Source organism: Coregonus lavaretus (assembly GCF_964263955.1).
Source record: "Coregonus lavaretus genome assembly, chromosome: 29".
Lineage (NCBI taxonomy): Eukaryota > Metazoa > Chordata > Actinopteri > Salmoniformes > Salmonidae > Coregonus > Coregonus lavaretus.
The window spans coordinates 3,486,370-3,499,343 of NC_140016.1; the positions used below are offsets into that span (position 1 = coordinate 3,486,370).

Below are 12,974 nucleotides of genomic sequence, written 5' to 3' on the forward strand. Positions count from 1 at the left end.
ATCTTTGAGAATTAAAGCGTGTGATTTTATTGCACTGTGCACTCATAATCTCCAAAGATCATCCATTTTATTATCCATAATCTGAGCTGCCTTTGATTTTTGAATAACAGTGTGTGATTCATGATACCCCATGGAACTTGAACTAATGTGAAAAATGTGTAATATATGTATGTGTGTGTCAGGCAGGGTGAAGGGGGTCAGAAAAATCCAGCACCACATCTTGGTTACACCTCAACATCCACATTTTTGTAGCTATTTAAAATTCTGATCTCTCATCAGGTTGTTTGGTTCTATTGTATCAGTAGTCCTATTGAAGGCCACGTCACATTCCCTTTTTCCACCCATGCACCTAACCTAACTATGCACACTCGTTTTTTTGTTATTTTGTAGGCAATAGGGAATGTTTTTAAAACAAGTGTGTAGGGCCCCCAACACAGTATAATTAAATTACCTGATTGCAAGGTGTCCATTCTTTAGCATTATGCCTATTCTGAAAGTTAAAAACAAAACTTTCTTACATTTCTTGCACAAAGGCAATGTAGTGCAGTCAAAAGATTGCATGTATGTTTACGAATTACCATTATGTGCAACTTTGAAGTAGACGGATAATGTGGGGGGTTTTTTTACTGGAAAAATGTCGGCTAAACATCACCGCTACCCTCCCCTTTAATTAGGATCTCCTTGATACTTTGTGGAGTAAACTCACCATTGCAACAAAGTTGCCGACAGGGACAGTGCTTCCTCTGCTGCACAAGTCATGAGCGCTCCCCGTCACAACTGAAAAACCGAACGATTCAAGCATTCAGATGTTCCATTGAGAGAACAACCACGCACATCGAAACACAGCAAAAGGTAATGCGCGATTATTAGAATATTTAGAGGAATAGATTCGAATGTATCAGTGATCGTCTCGAGCTCGCAGCAGTCAGTGGGCGACATCCCGCAGCATAAGATTGTGATGGAGCGCACTCATTCAATACTATAGGCCTAATAATGATTTAAATGATTAGTGTTATTTATCAATATTTTCGTTTTCACACTAACTGTGCGAATAATGACAGAATTCCATGATATTTTACTGGTAGAGTTGTGTGTAGGCCTACCGCAGAATAATCAATTAGATTATGTGTAATGATTTATTTTACAATTTAGGAGTAGCCTATTTTATGGCATCACATAGGCTTGGCATGTGAGCCTATTGTAACATATCACCCATTATACTATCACCTCTGTTTTGCTGTAGGCTATGGGTTTACAGACCCACCCCATTGTGGATTTGCTAGGGGCACATCCCACCTTCCTCGTCGTCTTGAGTGGGTTTTGGGGTCTTGGAATCTGTCAGTTGTAGAGTTTCACAGCCGAAACCTGATTGAATCAAGAACAGCCTTGAAAAGTTATTCAGTATGTTATTTGTTAGACACTGCAGCAGCAGGGAGAGACATAACAAGTTTAAAAATAATCACTGGAATTTCTCATTTAAAAATACTTACCAATTTTAGATCTGTTTTTTTGGATTGTGGAGAGTGAGATTATTCATTTACATGAAATGCCATGAATGGCTGACTGTTATGTTGTTCAGTGTCAATGCCGCTTTTAGCAAGGCCCAGATGATAGTTCCTCTATAGGCCTACTGTATGAAGTGTCTCAGAGTCTTTGGTTATTAGATGTTTTGTGTGACACACAACGTTACACTGACCAGAATCATTGACCTTCAGAGGCCTCTCTATCTGTCTATAGATGGACACTACAACCATCGTTATCTGTGAGCCTCTTTTAGGTTTTTATATGTGACGCAGTATAAAGTAGCAGAGATTTGTAGCAGAGTTTCACATTGTAATTCACACTATGGATCAACACAGAACTACTGTAGCTCCAATTACATTCAGTATTCAACAAGTTTCCAACCCCAAAGATTACTGAAATCCTCCTGAGTTAACGTTAAATTCACTTTGCTTTTCTGTCCTTGTTCATAGAGTTTTTTATGGTTTGTTAAACTTTGAAATCAATGTTTTTTTTTGTTTGCCGTACATTTTAAAGTGAAATATCTGAGCCAAAGCGTAATTCCGTTAGCGTGGAATTGCCCTCCAGTGCTGCCATACAAATGTACATTAGAGTAGGGGGTATCAAAGTCATTCTGCCCTGGGGGTCACATTCTAATAATTAGAGGGAGAGAACAGCGGGATTTTAGAGCTTTGGACTGATTGTCATGTATCCTAATGATAAAATGACTGATTGTCATGTATCCTAATGATCAAATGACTGATTGTCATGTATCCTAATGATCAAATGACTGATTGTCATGTATCCTAATGATCAAATGACTGATTGTCATGTATCCTAATGATCAAATGACTGATTGTCATGTATCCTAATGATCAAATGACTGATTGTCATGTATCCTAATGATCAAATGACTGATACTAACTGTAGTCAGGAGTATACAGTAAGTAGTGTGGAGTACGATTGCTGTATGTGGGCTGCATCTGAAAGGGATACTTAGGCCTGTCCTAACAAAGGAAAAGGTAATCTATATGTACAGATCTATGTCTCGTACTGCCATCTCAGGAAGGACACAGATTTTTAACTCTTGATTTTATTTAGCGCTTTAAAGACTTTCTGGGAGATTGTCTGTTTTTCACTGCTCTAAGTGGGATTTAGATCTAACCATGTGAATGGAAGACGCTCCTTCCACACTGTGTCTGGATGTTGTTTCTCCCAAAGAAGAGGGACGGAGTGTGCTTGACTAAAAATCACTCTCTCATTCAGAGAGAGAGAGAGAGCCCAAAGTGTGACTGTGCCTGTACTGGTGGCCATAGCTAGCTGAACAATGACATAATGTTGTCTCGCAATAGTGCTTCACTGTTATTTATATACAGCCTACCCCCAGCCAGCCCAGCCAGCATCCTGTATGTATCCCAGAGGCCTGCCTGGGTCCTCCCTCCCTCCCTCCCTCCTCCATTTGGCAAATAACTTTTGACTTTACCACTTGTTCGCTTCCGCTAATTGTTTGACTGGAAGAACCAGTCGAGAGTTGAAGGTGGGGACATTGCGTACCTTGAAGATCATTTTTGAATGGGTTGTTTCCAGATTCATTTACAGGCATGTTGTATCTTTCTTTCACGATGTTGTTGAGTCCCTTTCCATATAACTTCCTGTTTGCCTGGGGTGATATCATCTTGTAGCCTAACGTCAGACTGTTAAGGGTGGAAGTACTGTTGTTGTTGTTTACATTCAGACCACTGTTTGTTTACATTCAGACCACTAGTGTGAAGAACATACCAGTGAATCAGTGACATCCTCCTCCGTCACTGTTATCTTGCCTCACCCACACTGCACTGAGACATGCTTGATTTTTCAAAGCATTACTTAGTGGTAGCCAGGGGCGGCCTGTTCAATAGGGCGATATGGGCGACGCACTGCCAAACGGGAAAAGGAAGGGATTTTTTTTCTAATCAATTATATCACGGCAACAGTAGTTATCAGTGTTGTAATCTATACGTCTGATCTGCCACAGTGCCACACTGCCACTAAATGTCGAATCAGGCTAAAGTCGTGCTTCAAATGGCTCCCCCCCCTTTTGGGGCGATTTCAGTCAGATTGAAAATCGCCCAGAACTTCTGTCATAGACTCCCATGTAAAATCTATTTTTTTCAAATTTCAGAGCCTTCAATACAATCTCAATGGGTGTCTGAGGGCTTGCACTTACGCGCTTTCGTCACATGAACGTAACTAAGAAAAGAGAGGGTAGCAGCCTCAATCAATTCACTACTACTATCAACATGGCTAGGCTTCAGTGCAACTCGATTGTGTCTTTGAAAGAAGTTCCTTTTTGTCGGCGAACAAATGAAGATAAATTGGCAACGAAACAATTAGGACCTCCCAGACCAAATTTAATAATTCAACAGGTTTCTACTAAAGGCGGAAAGTCCTACACCCGAGGATTTTCCAAAAATTGGTACGAACGGAAAAATAACATTGCCACTCAACTTGATGAGGGATACAGGCTAGCTGTCCGCCGCCACAACGATGAGGTTAGTGTTGATAATCACAAGTTTACTGGAGAACTGAGACCAAGTAGAGACTTTGGACAGGGTGGATATGGTATAATAAAGGCAGTTTATTCAGAGGTAAAGATATCTGGAATCGCGTGCACGGACCCGTTCGTCAAACTCTTAGGGAGCTATAAATTAAGCCCCATTACTTACCATATCAGATAAGAGAAATTGCTGCAGCTACATATATTTTACATCCTGGCCCTACATAGTTCACTATTTGCATCACTTACCAAAATATTACATGTGGTCATATATGCTTGGAAAGTGGAGATGCCATAGAACGTCAAAAAAGTAAACATTGCTGGAGACACATTGCCGTTTTGGAGAAGACATCGCGTTTGCTAGCGAAGAGATTTGTTGTGGCAAATGAACTTGGGCTGGGAATTGCCAGGAACCTCACGATAAGATATATGCATCAGCATTGCGAGTCTCATGATTCTATACGTATTGCGATTCGATACTGTGATTTTATTGCGCACCATATGTCTGTTGCAGAGGGATCAGAAAGCCATGAGAACGAGTTTTGATCAGTCATGGAAATAAAAGTGCTGAAAACAAATTGGCTCCCAATGTGAAAAGATTGAGAACAAGCTATGAAGGAACAATAATGGTGTTTTGGTGCAGGTACAGCCAACTAGCGCTAAAATATTGCGATATTGTCAATACAGTATATCGTAAAGTATCACTATGTAACTCGATTTCTTTCACCCCAATCCCTCAAATTAACGGTAAATAACTGAATTGTTTGCCCCACATTTAGCTAAGATGATTAGCTAGCCAGCTAAAATGTTTTATTTAGTTAGCAGTCGCATCTACAATAGTTTACTGTCAATAACATGTCTCCAAAAATGACGTGGTGTCTCCAATTGTGTTGACATTTTACAATTGCGATGCGCATCCATGAGTATCCACTTTCTGTAGCTCAGCTGGTAGAGCATGGCGCTTGTAACGCCAAGGTAGTGGGTTCGATCCCCGGGACCACCCATACACAAAAATGTATGCACGCATGACTGTAAGTCGCTTTGGATAAAAGCGTCTGCTAAATGGCATATTATTATTATTATTATTATCTGAAGAGAGCCCCGAAACATTGTGTGCAGACATTTTATGCAATAAATGAAGTAGGTTGAATCTAGTAGTTCTGATCTTCTGATTGGTCCTGATGAGTTGGGCGAGGTCCCCTCCAGGCTACTGTCACTGTTGCATTGGCTCTGAGTCGGGTTCTCTGTCTTCAAATGTTCAGCCTAAGAGAGGGGATTTTTGTGTGTGTGTGTGTGTGTGTGTGTTTAACAGTGATGATGTGTGTGTGTGTGTGTGTGTGTGTGTGTTTAACAGTGATGATGTGTGTGTGTGTGTGTTTGTGTGTGTGTGTGTGTGTGTCCTCAGAGCAAGAACTCGTGAGTTGGAAGAACTGAGAGGCCTATGGCGTGGGTGTTGTCCTTGGCCACCTGCTGACAAGGCTGACAAGATAGGACCCTTTTGTCCATTGTTATTGGATAGGAACAGAACTTATAACCAGCTCCTGACCTAAATAGATCTTAGCACAACATTTTACTCAACATATCATATTCCATATTCACTATAACAAATATATTTACTACGACATTAGCAAGAACCGCCACATCCTCAGCCGGCTAATCCAGTGTGTGAAGTTTTGCGGAGTGTTTGAGTTAGCTTTGCGAGGCAAAGATGAAACTGAGGGCTCCACCAACCCTGGTAAGCCAACACTTTTGAGATCAGTCAATAAATGCTTCTGGTATTGACTTATATGCTGCCCCTGTCTTCATGTTGTTGCTGGACATATCTTTTTTAAAATGTGTGTAGGTCACCTAAATCATCAGAAAAATTGCCCCCCCTGAGAATTTTTTCAGGAGCCGCCACTGGTGGTAGCGTAATGAATTGAAGTCCATAAATTAAAAAGAGTTCTGCTAATCTCTCTAATGTAGGTGTTGCCAGGGACTGGATTTGTGGTCAGGACTCATGGGGTCTAGCTTTTAACATGGCTTTAGTTGCAATTAAGAACAAATGTACCCCAGTAGGTCTCACAGTCAAGATGTTAATTTGTTCAGATGCTTTTATGTAAAGCAATTACATTTTGTATGAGCTAATGTCAGACAGAGAGACACCATCAAGCTGCGAGAAACGATTGACTCTGTACTGTAAACAGAGTCCTGAACAGGACGACTTGCAATAGAATACTAGTTGTCTACTTTGGTAACTAAAAGTAACCACATGACACTACTGTGAACAGGGAAGGGCTTACTGTCATGACCATTTCATGCAGACAGAAGGTCTCACTCAGACTCTTTTGTAGCTGCAAGTTGTCTTGACGTTGTCTTGACGTTGTGAGGTCTGTAACAATGAACGAGGGAAGGACATTTACATTTGTGTGAATGATCAATGACGCAAACTGTCTGTCACTGACTGTAAAATGAGAAGCTGGGGTTCATTGCGTAATGCGTGGTGAGTTTGCACTATATTTTAAAGCCAAGCTCTGTGAGATGGGTCACCAAAAAAAAACGTAAACAATGATCATGTTAGTTTTGAATGACGTAATTTCTTGATAAAGATAATGTGAAATAAGGGGAGGCCATTTTGTTCCATTTTTCTCCCTCTCTCCCCTCCTCTTTCAGTGCAGTAGCCTGACAAACTGATGTTATGGGAACTGAAAATAATTCAGCTGTCACAGTTTACATTATCCTACCACCTCTCCTAGCCCACAACACTCTGCCATCTTCAGTTTACTGTCATCCTACCACCTCTCCTAGCCCACAACACTCCGCCATCTTCAGTTTACTGTCATCCTACCACCTCTCCTATCCCACAACACTCCACCGTCTTCAGTTTACTGTCATCCTACCACCTCTCCTATCCCACAACACTCCACCGTCTTCAGTTTACTGTCATCCTACCACCTCTCCTATCCCACAACACTCCGCCATCTTCAGTTTACTGTCATCCTACCATCTCTCCTAGCCCACAACACTCCGCCATCTTCAGTTTACTGTCATCCTACCACCTCTCCTATCCCACAACACTCCGCCATCTTCAGTTTACTGTCATCCTACCACCTCTCCTAGCCCACAACACTCCGCCATCTTCAGTTTACTGTCATCCTACCACCTCTCCTATCCCACAACACTCCGCCATCTTCAGTTTACTGTCATCCTACCACCTCTCCTATCCCACAACACTCCGCCATCTTCAGTTTACTGTCATCCTACCACCTCTCCTATCCCACAACACTCCGCCATCTTCAGTTTACTGTCATCCTACCACCTCTCCTATCCCACAACACTCCGCCGTCTTCAGTTTACTGTCATCCTACCACCTCTCCTATCCCACAACACTCCGCCATCTTCAGTTTACTGTCATCCTACCACCTCTCCTAGCCCACAACACTCCGCCATCTTCAGTTTACTGTCATCCTACCACCTCTCCTAGCCCACAACACTCCACCGTCTTCACAATATCATGCAGACCCGAACCAAACAGTGCTGGCTCAGATATTTTAGTTTCACTCAGAACAGTTTGGTTCGGTTCACCTCAGTAGTGTGAAAAGCCCTCAATACTCGTCTCTTGCCTCTCCTGTCTTCTACTGTCACAAGGCTTTGTTTATGGCCTGATCAGGCCTAACATCCAGGGACATTATTTATCTTCCTCTGCTGTGGGAGGGTGTGTGGAGGGGATAAGGGGGTGGTGGGAGTGGGGCGGAGGGGGTCAGGGTGGGAGAGGAGGGAGGGGAAGAGGGGGTCAGGGTGGGAGAGGAAGGAGGGGAAGAGGGGGTCAGGGTGGGAGAGGAAGGAGGGGAAGAGGGGGTCAGGGTGGGAGAGGAGGGAGGGGAAGAGGGGGTCAGGGTGGGAGAGGAAGGAGGGGAAGAGGGGGTCATGGTGGGAGAGAAGTGGGAGAGGAGGGAGTGGGGTCTCTTTTTTTCCCCTCCAGTGTTTAAGGGACAGCTGTATCCTGTGTTTTCTGTAGCTCTGACAGAGCCCAGATCTCTAGCCCAGATAAAGAGAATGTGGGCAGGGGAGAAGAGGAGAGAGAGCGAGATAAAGCAAAGGCCTGATTTGTTTGTTTGTTGCAGGCGAAACAGGACCTACAGTATACGCCACATGTTATTTGAAACTGCGTAGTCACTGTAAACACTCCCTATGAAAAACATCTAGTGATTGAACAAAATGCTAAATCAGGCTTTTGGAGTCACTGCTCATGGTGATCCTTCATAATCTCATTGATCACTTCAGATCTCTCCTCCTCTGTTAATCTCAGTGATCACTTCAGATCTCTCCTCTCCCGCTGAAGAAGGCCAGTCTGAGAATGTCCAGTGGTTTCATCTAATTCTACAACCCTCCCCCCGGGCCATCACCCCTTTGGCCTTGCATGGAGAGGACTAGGAAGCAGTGTTAGGAAGTAACGAACTACATGTAGTTCAACTAGTAATTAAAGATTTATTTTGCAGTAGTTTGGTGGTAGTTGAACTACATTCAAATCTAGGTATTGTTTTGAGTAGTTAATTAAGTTGTTACCATGTAGTGGTGTAGTTAACTCCTGGAACTACACACTACTCTTTTAGCAAAAATACAAGAAAACATGGGTGAAGTAGGCAACAATCTCCTTTCTTTTTCAGCATCAGACCTGCTTAATTCTCACTTAAAACATAGTCTTTCTGCTTAATATGCCAAATTACACATTTTGTTAACATCTGACTCCAGAGTGATCTGTTCTTTCCAATTTGTAGTCTATGACAGTTCAGATTTAGAGATGATAATTTATCATGAAGTAGTTTGGATGTAGTGAACGACTTTTCAAAGTAACTTTAGTTATGTTTCTCCAGTGTGAAGTAATTGGTAGCTTGGTAAACTATATTTTTAAGACAAGCTTCCCCAACACTGGTAGGAAGTTACACAAACACTGAGGAAGACAAGACAAAACCTTTGTGTAGTGTTCTGTAGGATGTGTTTCCCCCACAAAATCCCCCATTTTGCCTTGTGTAGAGGGAGGAGAACTCCATTGGCCTTGTGTAGAGGGAGGAGAACTCCATTGGCCTTGTGTATAGGGAGGAGAACTCCATTGGCCTTGTGTATAGGGAGGAGAACTCCATTGGCCTTGTGTAGAGGGAGGATAACTCCATTGGCCTTGTGTAGAGGGAGGAGAACTCCATTGGCCTTGTGTATAGGGAGAAGAACTCCATTGGCCTTGTGTATAGGGAGGAGAACTCCATTGGCCTTGTGTATAGGGAGGAGAACTCCATTGGCCTTGTGTATAGGGAGGAGAACTCCATTGGCCTTGTGTAGAGGGAGGAGAACTCCATTGGCCTTGTGTATAGGGAGGAGAACTCCATTGGCCTTGTGTATAGGGAGGAGAACTCCATTGGCCTTGTGTATAGGGAGGAGAACTCCATTGGCCTTGTGTATAGGGAGGAGAACTCCATTGGCCTTGTGTAGAGGGAGGAGAACTCCATTGGCCTTGTGTATAGGGAGGAGAACACCATTGGCCTTGTGTATAGGGAGGAGAACTCCATTGGCCTTGTGTATAGGGAGGAGAACTCCATTGGCCTTGTGTAGAGGGAGGAGAACTCCATTGGCCTTGTGTATAGGGAGGAGAACACCATTGGCCTTGTGTATAGGGAGGAGAACTCCATTGGCCTTGTGTATAGGGAGGAGAACTCCATTGGCCTTGTGTAGAGGGAGGAGAACTCCATTGGCCTTGTGTATAGGGAGAAGAACTCCATTGGCCTTGTGTATAGGGAGGAGAACTCCATTGGCCTTGTGTAGAGGGAGGAGAACTCCATTGGCCTTGTGTATAGGGAGGAGAACACCATTGGCCTTGTGTATAGGGAGGAGAACTCCATTGGCCTTGTGTAGAGGGAGGAGAACTCCATTGGCCTTGTGTATAGGGAGGAGAACTCCATTGGCCTTGTGTATAGGAGGAGAACTCCATTGGCCTTGTGTAGAGGGAGGAGAACACACACACAATCATTTGCTCACTTCATTGCTCATCTCTGAAGAACAACATCTGTCCCTCTATTATGACTTGCATTCAGCAACCAAAACAGAAGTGTTTTTCTGGGTGTTACGTTAGTATGTCACACATCCTTTTTGTTGGTAGTTTAATGTGGCACAGTAGTTAATTTGCATCCTTGTAATCTGGTCAAATGGACAGATAAATCTACTGTATGTTAATAATGCTGTCAGGTTTCCCACTTCAGTTCTATAACAGCTGCCATGTTGCGGTTCCATCCCAGCCAGGTGTTCATCACAATGCCTTCTGCAGTGGGAAGTGGGATGGGAGGGACAATATCCTCTCTCTCTCTCTCTCTCTCTCTCTCTCTCTCTCTCTCTCTCTCTCTCTTTCCCTCCCTCTCTCTCTCTCTCTCTCTCTCTCTCTCTCTCTCTCTTTCCCTCCCTCTCTCACTCCCTCTCTCTTTCCCTCCCTCTCTCACTACTCTCTCACTCCCTCCCTCCCATCCTATCCTGCAGCCTCCCCCAGCCTTCTTCAGCTCATACTTTATCAGTCCACTTCATAGGCTTCCTGCCTCTCTGCTCTCAGCACCAGACCTGGGTTCAAATACTATTTGGAATCTTTCAAATACTTCATCTGTACTTGATTGAGATTGACTGGCTAAATGGACCAAGAGAAACTCTGTCCATCTGGTTCTCGAAGCAGGCTAGAGAAAATGCTCAAAGTATTTAAAAATATTTCAAATAGTATTTTAACCCAGGTCTGCTCTCAGCACACAACTGGAGCCCTGTGTTTCTCTGTGTGTATCAGTGGGCTGGAGGTTAACCTACAGAGTGGAGACAGAGGAAGAGGAGGATGTGACTCATAGACCCCTTTCAGCAGCTTGCCTCCCATTCCCCTGCTGCCTGCTGCCTTCCTACAGGCTGAGGACTAGTTCTCCTTCCTTACTGTTCAAGGGTCAGAGACCACCCTTTTCACACTATTGTGCCGACTCAAACCTGACTGGATGCATAACAAGGCCAGCCCAGTACAGCTCGGCTTGGCACGGCTTGGCTCAGTAGCGTGTAAAGGATACGAGGATAGCTGCCATCGGACTTGTACTCTACTTGTCAAAGTAGAACTAGACTTTAGTTCAAAGATAGTTCCTACAGCCATCTGTAGCTCCGTTGTAAGACTTTACATTCTGATCTGGTGCCCATAACCCATTTAATAAGAATCGGTCATAATCGGTCCAAGGCCTCAAAATACTATTGTCTATCCTAAACTCTATTAGAACGTGTGTGTGATGTGTTGCGCTGTGTGCCTCCCCCTCACGAGGCTGGCCGACTGCCCCAGTCAGCCTTCAGATTCTCTTCAGTTTTGACTGGGTTCTCAAGCTGAATCACCAACAGGGACACCAACTCCAAACCTGGGTTCAAATACTAATTTTTGAATTACTTTATCTGTGCTTGATTGAGCATGTTGAGCTTTAATAACCCAATAGAATAGTCCCATAACTGCAAACCCCGCCCATCTGGCACTCCAGGCAGGCTAGAGCAAATACTTGAAGTATTTGAAGGTTTTCAAATAGTATTTGAACCCAGGTCTAACACACACACACACACACACACACACACCAGCCAGGGAAAAGTAGCCATTAAAACTTAACGCATTCCAAGCTTTTTCAGGAAGTGTTTCTAGCGAGGCTTTCAAAGAGCCGTGCCCCCAACCCTGATATACCCCTCCCTAGCTGCAGGCTGTTGTATCCCTGGACACTCTCTCTCTATTTCTCCATTCCTTTGTATAACATATTATTGCATTATTATAGAATTCATGTTGAATAAGAACAAACTTGAAATGGTGCCTTTTGTCGTCAACTAAAATGGTACACACCTTTTGAATAAAATTCAGAATTCAGTTTTTCGCATTTGTTACCTTATTCGATTTCTCTCATGTCTCCGTGTTCTCTCAATTAACCTCTTAGATGCTTCTCCCTTCACTGGTCTGCTTGTACATGGACATGGTAACTTTACAGGCCCTTCTAAAACTGAACAATCTAGTGTCTTTGTGTGTTCAATGACATCAGTCTTTGTTCCACATCTGTGATTTTAAAGGGGCTGGCTGGAAAATGGCTGGCGACCTGCTATGGAAAGGTCATGGTGATGCCATTTCAGTCAATTTCAGTGGTCCTGCCATTTCAGTCCAGTAGAAACAGCTCTGTTTCATGAAAAGTGTTTTATTAACCCCTTCCAGCCAGCCATTAGTGGGCGTGGGTTGGGTTCTGCATACCAAGTGGTCATAAATGAGTCAATGAACCAGCTCAAATGTGATCAAGATAGCCACATACACTCGTATACACACACTGCTGGAAGTTAACATGGTATTAATAGCAGTTCAGTTACATGTAATGTTTACATGTTTATTACATGTTTCCAGTGTTACTCTGCTTGTTACGGGTTTAGTGTTTCCAGTGTTACTCTGCTTGTTACGTGTTTAGTGTTTCCAGTGTTACTCTGCTTGTTACGTGTTTAGTGTTTCCAGTGTTACTTAGTGTTACTCTGCTTGTTACGTGTTTAGTGTTTCCAGTGTTACTTAGTGTTACTCTGCTTGTTACGTGTTTAGTGTTACTTAGTGTTACTCTGCTTGTTACGTGTTTAGTGTTTCCAGTGTTACTCTGCTTGTTACGTGTTTAGTGTTTCCAGTGTTACTTAGTGTTACTCTGCTTGTTACGTGTTTAGTGTTTCCAGTGTTTCCAGTGTTACTTAGTGTTACTCTGCTTGTTACGTGTTTAGTGTTTCCAGTGTTTCCAGTGTTACTCTGCTTGTTACGTGTTTAGTGTTTCCAGTGTTACTCTGTAAGCATTCCACTGTACCGTTTACACACACTATATCCTGTGCACGTGACGAATACATTTACATTTTTACATTTTTATTCATTTAGCAGACGCTCTTATCCAGAGCGACTTAGTTAGTGAGTAGC

General features: G+C 43.2%; 1 protein-coding gene across 1 annotated transcript in view; it reads left to right on the top strand.

Moving 5' to 3' along the window:
- Window positions 1-735: 735 nt before the first annotated feature.
- LOC311105099 (arf-GAP with Rho-GAP domain, ANK repeat and PH domain-containing protein 3-like) overlaps window positions 736-12,974 on the top strand; it is a 44,834-nt gene continuing 32,595 nt past the window's right edge. Inside the window, exon 1 of the mRNA XM_084147101.1 lies at window positions 736-852. The gene's annotated coding sequence lies outside the window, so the exon portion shown is untranslated. The remainder of the gene's footprint in view (window positions 853-12,974) is intronic.